Genomic DNA, 10,830 nt, shown 5'->3' with positions numbered 1-10,830 from the left:
CATAGTCAACCAATGCTTCTGGTGGCAATGTTCCAACATCCCAGGGTCACAACTATCCGTGTTACAATTGTGGAAGGACTGGTCATTTCTCCAGGGAATGTCCATATCCTAGGCAGGCTAATCAAAATTATCAGAAGACCCCTGCCAATCAACAACAGGGTCAAGCACCAAACAAGAACCACAATCAGAATGCTCAGAAGAACAAAGATGAGAGGAAGACAGGAAGGGTTTTCTATATTAAAGCCGGGGAAATTCCTGAAGGAGAGCCAGTGATGATGGGTATGTTTCCTGTCGCCAATCACCCTGCAGTTATACTTTTTGATTCTGGCGCATCGCATTCATTCATCAATAGAACATTTGTTATGAAGTATGAAATTTCAATTGGGGCAACAAAGGAAAGTTTCTTTATACAGTCGCCCGGGGGACGTCTGTGTACTAAGGAAATGGTATACCAGGTACCCGTAAACCTGGGTGGGCATATTTTTCCCACTACCATGATTATCCTTAAGGATCAGGATATAGATGTAATCTTGGGAATGAATTGGATGTATCAGCATAAGGCTGTTATAGATGCTTTGAATAGGACTTTAAGAGTAAGTTTGCCTGATAGTAATTCTCAACTTCTCATCCAACTTCCAACCCTAAGAAGATCAGTGGGCAAGATTTGTGCGACTGCTGTCAAAGAGATTAGAGATATTCCAGTAGTGTGTGAATTTCCAGATGTGTTTCCAGAAGATTTACCCGGTCTACCACCCGATAGGGATGTACAGTTCAATATAGAGTTACAACCTGGAACAGCTCCGATTTCTCGGAGAGCTTATAGGATGCCACCTAAGGAATTGGCCGAGTTGAAGACTCAGTTACAAGAATTGATTCAGAAAGGGTTTATCCAACCTAGTTCTTCACCTTGGGGATGTCCGGCAATTTTTGTGAAAAAGAAAGATGAGACCCTAAGGTTATGTGTTGACTATCGTCCGTTGAATGAAGTGACCATCAAGAATAAGTATCCATTACCTCGGATAGATTTGCTTTTTGATCAATTGGCCGGAGCCAAAGTTTTCTCCAAGATAGATTTGAGATCAGGGTATCACCAAATTAAGATAAAGCCTGAAGATATTCCCAAAACGGCATTTACCACAAGATATGGATTATATGAATACTTAGTGATGTCTTTTGGTTTGACAAATGCTCCCGCTCATTTCATGTATCTGATGAACTCAGTATTCATGCCTGAGCTAGACAAGTTTGTAGTGGTGTTTATTGATGATATACTAGTATATTCCAAGAATAAGACAGAACATGCCAAACACCTTAGAATTGTTCTAACTCGTTTGAGAGAACATCAATTGTATGCCAAGTTCAGCAAGTGTGATTTTTGGCTTAGGGAAGTGCAATTTCTTGGACATGTCTTGTCAGCCAAAGGAGTTGCAGTTGATCCCGGCAAAGTGAGGGATGTGCTTGATTGGAAACCGCCAACCACAGTTCATCAAGTTCGGAGTTTTCTTGGATTGGCGGGGTATTACCGTCGGTTTATTCCAGAATTCTCTAAAGTATCAAAACCTATAACTGAATTGTTGAAGAACCAAGTCAAGTTTGTCTGGTCATCAGATTGTGAAGAGGCTTTCCAGACTTTAAAAAGGCTGTTGACTACTGCACCAGTGTTAGCCCAACCTGACATCGAGAAGCCATTTGATATTTATTGCGATGCTTCAGGTATTGGTATTGGATGTGTGTTGATGCAAGAAGGCCGAGTCATTGCCTATGCGTCCAGGCAACTTAAGCAACATGAAGAACACTATCCTACTCATGATTTGGAGTTAGCAGCTGTGGTTCATGCTCTAAAGATTTGGCGACATTACCTGCTTGGTAATACGTGCCATATTTACACCGATCACAAAAGCTTAAAGTATATCTTCACTCAGTCAGAATTAAACATGCGACAAAGAAGATGGTTAGAACTGATTAAGGATTATGATTTGGAAGTACATTATCACCCGGGTAAAGCAAATGTGGTTGCAGATGCCCTTAGTCGCATAAGTTATTGCAATTGTCTGACAGTGAGAACAATGGGTTTGAATTTATGCCAAGAAATGGAGAAGTTGAATGTAGAAGTAATTCAACAAGGAAGTTTGACCAACATAATTGTTGAAGCTACTATTCGAGATCAAGTTATTGCTGCTCAAAAGGAAAACAAGGGTATATCTCATATCAAGGAAAGAGTCAGGGATGGAAAAGCAGAATGTTTTAGTATAGATGATGAAGATGTGTTATGGTTCAAGGATCGCCTGGTGGTACCAAAAGTTCCTGAGTTGCGGCAGTCAATTCTAGATGAGGCACATGCTACTAGGTTATCTATCCATCCGGGAAGCAACAAGATGTACCATGATTTGAAGCAAAGATTCTGGTGGACTAAAATGAAAATAGAGATTGCTAGATATATAGCGAAGTGTGATACATGTCAAAAGGTGAAAGCTATACATTTGAGGTCTGCTGGTGAATTACAACCATTACCTATTCCATCTTGGAAGTGGGAGGACATAAGTATGGATTTTATTGTTGGTCTACCCAAGACATCAAAGGGATTTGACTCAGTATGGGTTATTGTAGATCGACTCACTAAGTCAGCACATTTTCTTCCAGTCAAGACCATATATCCTACGATCCAATATGCTAAGATGTATTTGGCAAGAATCATGAGTCTCCATGGAGTACCCAAGACTATAGTGTCAGATGGGGGTACACAATTTGTCTCCAGCTTTTGGAAACACTTACATGCTTCGTTAGGTACCAAACTTCTGTATAGTACAGCTTATCATCCGCAGACTGATGGGCAGACTGAAAGAGTCAATCAAGTACTTGAAGACATGTTAAGGTGTTGTGTCCTTAACTATTCCAATAAGTGGGATGAGTGCTTACCTTTGGCTGAGTTCTCATACAACAATAGTTATCAAGAAAGCATTAGAATGGCTCCATTTGAAGCACTCTATGGTCGTAGATGCAGAACATCGTTGAGTTGGTCTGAGCTAGGAGAGAGAAGGTTCTTTGGAGTTGACCTTGTGAAAGAAACAGAAGACAAGGTTAGGCAAATACAGAGTAATCTGAAGATAGCTCAGTCCCACCAAAAGAGTTATGCGGATAGACGACGGAGACCATTGGTATTCAACAAAGGAGATTTTGTATATCTGAAAGTATCACCAATGAAGGGAGTTAACCGTTTTGGTGTTAAAGGAAAGTTGGCACCCCGATATATTGGACCATATCAAATTTTGGAAAGGTATGGAAAAGTGGCATATCGCTTGAAATTACCTGAACATCTCACAGCTGTGCATGATGTGTTCCATGTTTCTCAATTAAAGAAGTGTCTCCGAGTGCCTGAACAGAATGTTGAAGTTGAAGGAGTGGAACTAGAACCGGATTTAACTTATTCCAAATATCCTATCCGAGTGTTAGATCAGAAAGATCGTGTTACTCGAAGACGGACAATCAAGTTCTATAAAATACAATGGAATCAACATTCAGAAGAGGAAGCTACCTGGGAATCAGAAGATTACTTGTTAGAAAAGTTTCCAGAGTTTCTAGCGTCAATATAGAATAGAGTAATGTTAGTTGAGTTCGGTTGTACAAGTTGTGTTTTGTATAGGGACCTCAGCTGTTTTATGGACAGATTTGGTATGTGTTCTCACGACACATTTCCTTTTCCATTACTTACTCTATGGCTTTGAATCTCGGGGCAAGATTTCTTTTAGGGGGAAGGATTGTAACACCCCGGGTGTTTAAAATACTAAAACTGTCATATCATCATATGCATTGCAAGGCAATTGGCATTTGGTAAAAACTTTGAGATGCATACACTAAAACAAGTTTATATTCATGTGGTATGTGTTGAATTGTATTGTTTGGCTCAAGTTCAAAGTTTGTTTGGATTTTGAATTTTTCGAGAAAACCCCGATTTTCAGCACTTAAATCCTACCCTGAAAATCCATTTCAAAATCTAAGCATATTTTGGGGTTGATCCCAAAAGCAAAAGTGTAGAGCTTGGCAAGTTATACAAAGTTTGTTTTTGGAGTTTTTCAAGTTGTTTAGAAAAATTTTGAGTAATTTGTGAATTTTTACGAATGGCAAACTTGTAATTTCTGTGAACAGTATTCACCGTCTAAGCTACATTGCCGTCAGACCTTCTTCGGCGTTCCAGGCGCGTCGTGGCTGTCCTTGATGTCGCGCTGGCACGGAAACGGCTCCGTCGTGGCTTCCTTGAGCTTCTGCGCTGTGCTATAAGTACCAAGACGCCGTCATCGTCGTTTTTCTTCTTCCTTTGTTTTCACCACCGCCGTTGCCATCTCGGTAAAGGCCGTCCTAGTTCCGTCTTTTCCTTGCGAATCCAGCCAGCTAACATTGGTCGCCGGAAATTGCCAAGAATCCGCAGTCCACGTCTTTCTTCCTCGCGGTCGGCAACTTCATCGCCGTGGGCGTGTCATTGTGGTCAGAGCCCTCCGGTGAGCTGTTGTCTATAATCAGTGTACTTATGGCTTCGTTTCGATGTTGTAGTACTTAATCTGTTGTTGTCTACTCATTTTGATCACTGCAGTCGCCGGTTCTCCCTCACCGACGATCTTTGCTCCGCCGTGATCACCGTAGTCGTCGTCACGCATCTCCGTTGCTCCTCCGACCCTGCTTGTTGCTCAGTCATGTTCGGGGTGAGGTGCTGAACCCTTCTGTGCTTAGTGTTTAACCTCTATCGTGCTTGTGTCACCAGTGTAGTGTGGTCGTACCATCGTGCCGCCATGGTCATCGTTGTGCTCGGTCCAGTATGGAATTGGAGTGGTGTATCAGCTAGTGTAGTGGTCGGATAGTTCATCGTAGTGGTCGGATAGTTCACCGTAGTGGTCGGATAGTTCACCGTAGTGGTCGGATAGTTCACCGTAGTGGTCGGATAGTTCACCGTAGTGGTCGGAGAGTTCACCAAAGTGATCGGTGCTGGCATGGTCACATCAGTTACGAATATGGTTTGGTTAGTTTGGTTTGTAACTGTACTGCGAAGGAAAATTGTATCCAATTTATTAATTTTTGCATCCATCTTCGAGCATCATGTTTCATATTCCGCATCATGTTAAACATGGCAATGTTACTACGTGTAGTAAACGAAGGTGAACACGTGGTAGTTAATCAAGTTGCGGAGGAGGTTGATCTGTCTGTTGAGGTCGGATCGAATACTTGTGTGACATCGTAGGAATCGGACTTTTCCGTCAACGAAGGCAAGCCCCGGATGCATACAACCCTACCTTGTGTTTTACAAATAAATTTCGCTTTTGCTTTCCGTTACTGCATTAAGTGATTAAGAGTTAAATAAGAGCCTAATTGATGCATTACCACCCTTGTTATTCCATATTTACCATATTACTAGTTTTAAACTCGTATATGCCTAGTTTTGCTTAGCTATGCGTATAACGATGAAAGTCGGGTGATTACCTGCCACCTGCAGGTTTTAAATGGAACCTTGGTTACTTATGTTAACATGTGATATGGGAATGTGGAGTAATAAATCTAGACCGGGCGGACTCGGTGAGTGTGAGCCACCAGACATGGAGGTCTTGTGAGCGGGTTCTTTCCGCCTGTGTCGATTAAGGCACGTTCGTTGTTGAATTGCATGAGGTGAGAATTTGTAGTACTAACCACATACTCCGGTAAGCCTGAACTTGGCGATTCTATTACGAGAATGGCTACTCGCGCACTGGGAGTGGAGAGATGGCGGGAATAGCGTGTACCCTCGTGGCTGGAATGTGGCCGGATTTGAGGTGTGCTGTATTCTCGGGTGGCGCGGACCCGTTCTTGCTTTAGAGGATCCGAGGGTAGGTTGATATATGTGAGTTGGGGACCTGCATATGTCGTGTGGTCTGGAATCCCCAGCTGGGTTTATAATCGGTTCGAATCATCGTTGCTCCTCGGTTATGGAGACTCAACTCACTGTTCATCATCGTAGAATTAATAACTGGAACTTGAGAATGGTTGATGAAGGTGTTGGATATGAAGTTTCATGATCTCATTACGGATCGTGTCATCTTTGTATATGATTTTATGAAGTTTAAATTGTTGAAATAAAGAATTTTGTCAAAGAGCTTTTACGCAAAATAACTTTGATTATTGCTAAAACCATACCTTGAATCCCTGAGCCTGCATTCCTGAGTTATCAGTTCTTATTTCGGTTAAGTCTTGTTGAGTACTTTTGTACTCAGGGTTCATTGACCCTTGTTGCAGGTGAGCCTCATGAGCAGATCTGTTTTGGATCGTGCTGCATGACAGTTGTACCTTGTGATGACGTTGAGAAGTAAATGTGTGGCCCTTGGGCAGGGCAATCTCCTTGTGTGTTTTGTATTATATTATAATGCCACTCCACTATTTCGTTTTGTAATAAACATCGAACCTAGTTGTGAGGTTTGAAACCACTGTTTTGTAAATTATGTTATCGTAAGACTTCCGCTGTTTTTACTCTGATGCATATATTTGAATAAATGTTGTAATACTGCAATGACTCTGTAACGTGATCCTGCTCGGAAATCGTGGATGATTCGGGGTTCCCCGAGGACACCCGACAGTCTTTTTAAGTTAATGGAAACATATGCATAAATGTCAAAGGTCGTCGGACAGTGACAGGTGCATGTGGGCCCTATAACTTAGGAGGTTCTGCCACAGCCCCGCGCTCCTCTTCTTCGACGCCGACGTCCGTGCACCACCCCAAGCCGGAGCACCCATCCACCGCCCCCCGCACCGCCATTCATAGCCCCGCGCTTCTCTTCTTCGACGCCGAGGCCCGTGCACCACCCCACGCCGGAGCAACCGTCCACCGCCACCGGCGCCGCCGTTCCTAGCCCCATGCTCCTCTTCTTTGACGCCGACGCCCGTGCACTGCCCCACGCCGGAGCACTCCCCACGCTGTCCACCACCAGACACTGGAGCACCGTCGAGGCCTTCAGGAGCGTGCACGGACAGCTACATTCCCACCCCCACGGTGAGTGCGTGGCTCATTGCCCGCTAAGTGTTTGATGAAATGCCCCACGGTTGTTGTCTTCCCAATAGTAGCCGATTCCTATTCGATTGAGTTACATGCTGTTACTCCTTGGTTTAGCTATATGTAGAGTGTCAATTGATGGATTCTTGTCAAATGTGTATAGGTATAATCACTATAGGTAGAGTGTCAATTGATTTTGATGGAATGTATAGCATGCTTTAAAAAGGCATCTATAGATGTTTGTTCCAGAAAAAAAAGTTAAAAACAACTTTTAAAATTGGCTCGGCAGCAGCAGCAAGTATGATTACTAAACCACATTGATCTCCGAATAATAGACAGTCCAATTATTGAGGTTATTTTTTTATCATGTCAAGGATAAAGAACATTAAATAGATTTAGTTTGGCCATATAACTTGAATAATAACTCTTGTTCAATGAGTTACCATTACCACTTACCACATGCCTAATTTACTTAAATGTATAGGCAACCATGGCATGGTATATAGTGTATGTTGGTCACATGTCTGGGATTTATCAAACCTGGGAAGATTGCTATGCTCAAGTCAATCGCTACCCTGGTAATTTGCACAAAAAATACAACACAGAAGCTGAAGCTTTGAGGGCCTACTATAGTCATCCGGCCTACCTTGCAAACCATGGGCAACAGGCCTACTATGGTCCAATGAATGTAAACTATGGCCATCCGCTGGCACTGGAGATCGAAGAGAAGCCACCCGTCGGAGATGTGAAGATTAGGAGAATTGCTCCTTGGTCTTGAAAAGATGTCATGCTTATATTTATGGCTATGGTCATCGCTTTTCTTATTTGGAAGTTGATGTAGGCTTAGTTTCATAGAACAGTAGGTGGACTTTGTTGTATGTGGTCAATCAAACAATGAATTTATTCTAGGTGAACATATGCTATTATTTGACTTTGTTGTATGTGGACTTATTATTAGACTTTGCATTAAATATTATATATATATATATGAACATATGCTATTATTAGTTGTCCGCGGCCAAAACTAACCATGATCGTGTCACAGCCATGACTCATCGTCGCATGTTACCCCGTCCCCGAAGAACTGATCGGCAACAAGAAGCGGCTAATATCGCTGGGACGGGAGAGCCGCATGATCCGACAAACGGTGACGGTGTCAATCAGGTCGGTGAGAATGAGCAACCATGGACCCCATCCGGCCTGCTCGATCTAGGTCAAAATGACCGAGATGGCCAGGTAACTTTGGTATCATGTCACTATATAGCCACACACGCTAATCAATTGAGAGGGTCATAGCTTACTTGGTGTCTCTAGCAGGAGCCTCCGCCGGCCGAGGAGCCAGAGGGTTCGGGTAGCAGGAAGGTCAGATCCAAGCAAGACGTGTCAAAGATTCCTGTTGGTAGGAATGCACACTGGCACATTACTGAGTTTGATGAATTTGGGGATCCACTCTCACCGCCTATAGCGTTGACCAAACACAAGACTATCCTCGGGTTACTTGTTAGGGACTTCATCCCGATTAAGTACAAGAAGTGGATTGGGAAAGATAATGACCGGTGGAGGGTTCCTGAAAGCGAGAAGGATTACATATGGGATGTCAAGATCCTAGAGTATTTCACTTTCCCGGCCGAGTATGACAGGGAGTTAGTCAAGAAAAAAGCAAAAAAATCATGGGGACATGCTTCAAGAATTTCAAGGGGACATTGTACAAGAATTTTGTCCTCCAAAATAAAGAGCTAGATTTTGATGGTGGATAGTTTTGCAAGCAGAAGGACTTCTGGCAGGCTTTCAAGGAACATAGGTTATCCGAGGAGTACTTAGAACTAAGCAGGAATAATAAGGAGAATTCACAGAAAGCAACGAATCCTCTTCATCTCGGCTCTCGTGGCTATGCCAAAAAGATGCTAGAATTTGAAGCAGAACTTTAAAAGACGGATCACCATGCTAAGGAAGGCATTCAGGTTGAGACCACCGATTAGGAGCCCACATCGGTATTATACTGTATGGGTGAAATGTACGGCACGCCGAGGATGAGGGCTTTAGCTCCTCAAATCAACCCATGAGCGAACTCATCCAGAGGATCTCCCAGGTAACTGAGGAGGTGAGGCAAGGGACTCACACTTCTAATAGGGAGAAAGACGTGCTCACCCAAGCACTCGGAACCAAGGAGCACCTTGGTCGCACTAGAGGAACTGGTGTTGTTCCTTGGAAACTAGCATTCCTCTAAGAATCTAACACTTACCTGAGCCACTCGAGGGGTAGAGCGGAACATGAGGCAGAGTATTTGAGGAGACTAAAAAAGATGGAAGACAGAATGGAAGCACGAATTAAGGCAACCGTTGAAGCGCGCGTCGAGCAAATTTTGTTGTCCAAGGGGTCAGTAGTACCACAAAACCCTACTTCTAGTGCCTTTAGCCCACAGTTTAGGGGTTGCAGCAGCTACAGATCGACCCTGCTCGACGAAGAAGAGGCGAATGTGCCTCAACCGGTGGACGACATCACTGAACCCGTCAATGTCAGGTTGTACATCCATCAGGAATGGACAAAGGACAAGGTGCCGCTCGGCCAGGCTAGGCCTGCGGGAGATGGGACAATTAATGGCCGCCCAATTCCACTGGGGTACTCTCACGTCACCATTGACAAAATACTTGATAAGAAGTATAACAAGATACCTATTGAGTACCTCGTAACAGAAGATAGGCCAAAACTTGGTCAAAATAAGGGCTCTCATGTGGCCTGGCGCAAGCGCTTCATTAAGCTTGACCATCAATTGTCCTCTGATGATGAGGACGACTCTGAGTCTTCGCCCACCTACGATGATCACTCACCATCTCCCAACAGAGATCACTCCCCACCTCATCCGGAGTCATCACCCCCGAGAAGACAGAGGTCTCCTTCTATTCCTCCTCGTCCGACTCCATCTTCATCAGCCCCGAGAAAAGAGACTCCTCCTCCTCCTCCATCTTCATCAGCGCCGGGAAAATAGAATTCTCGTCGTCATCCTCCTCCTCCACCTCAGCCCAAAACAAGATCAAGAACATCCTTGCAGTCGCAGAAAAGGTCCTTGGATTCTGTCACTAATGCTCCCAAAGTGGACCAACAGAAAAGAAAAAGGCCATTCAGTGGCAGCGTTACCACATTGATGAAAGAAAAATTTACAGCACATATCTCAAAGGAAGATTGTGTTAGTTTCTTCAATCTATGTGTCTCACTGCCTTTATTTTTGTTGAAGTCCGAATTTGAAAGGAAAACATAGAATAAATACACTACAATAAGAGACGAAGAAATACACAATAAAGATTTAAGGAACATTATGAAGTTAGTCGAAGACAACCCTGATTTAACCATGGAAGAGGCCGCGAACATCTATTATGATGTACAAGGGATGGGAACACCAGCAATGAAGTATGAAAGGGCCAATCTTTTGGTTCCCGATCATGAGTATAAAAATCTGACAACATATATGCGCCAGTTACATGAATATTACATGGCTCAAGCAGAGACGGATGACTTTGGTTTTGAGGTTGTTATCCGTTCGCCACATGTTTTCCAATATCCTAAAGAAGAGAAGTTCGATGTCGAGTGGGAGTGCTTGTTCCAGCTATACGAGAAATGCTCTCTCGATGTTCAAATGTTGACACTGTGGACTATGTAAGTACCCTACACGCACGATATTACAATTAACTACTCTCTCGAGATACAAATTGTTAACTTTTGAGCACTTCCCATAATTTTATGTAGGTGTATAACAAAATTTTGCATTCTAAAAAGAAAATGGGATTACATAGGCTTCTTAGACACCATGTGAGTCAATGAGAGGACATGTC

Source organism: Miscanthus floridulus, chromosome 7 (assembly GCF_019320115.1).
Source record: "Miscanthus floridulus cultivar M001 chromosome 7, ASM1932011v1, whole genome shotgun sequence".
Lineage (NCBI taxonomy): Eukaryota > Viridiplantae > Streptophyta > Magnoliopsida > Poales > Poaceae > Miscanthus > Miscanthus floridulus.
The sequence above is the reverse complement of the archived record's forward strand: the minus strand, read 5'-3'. Positions refer to the sequence as shown.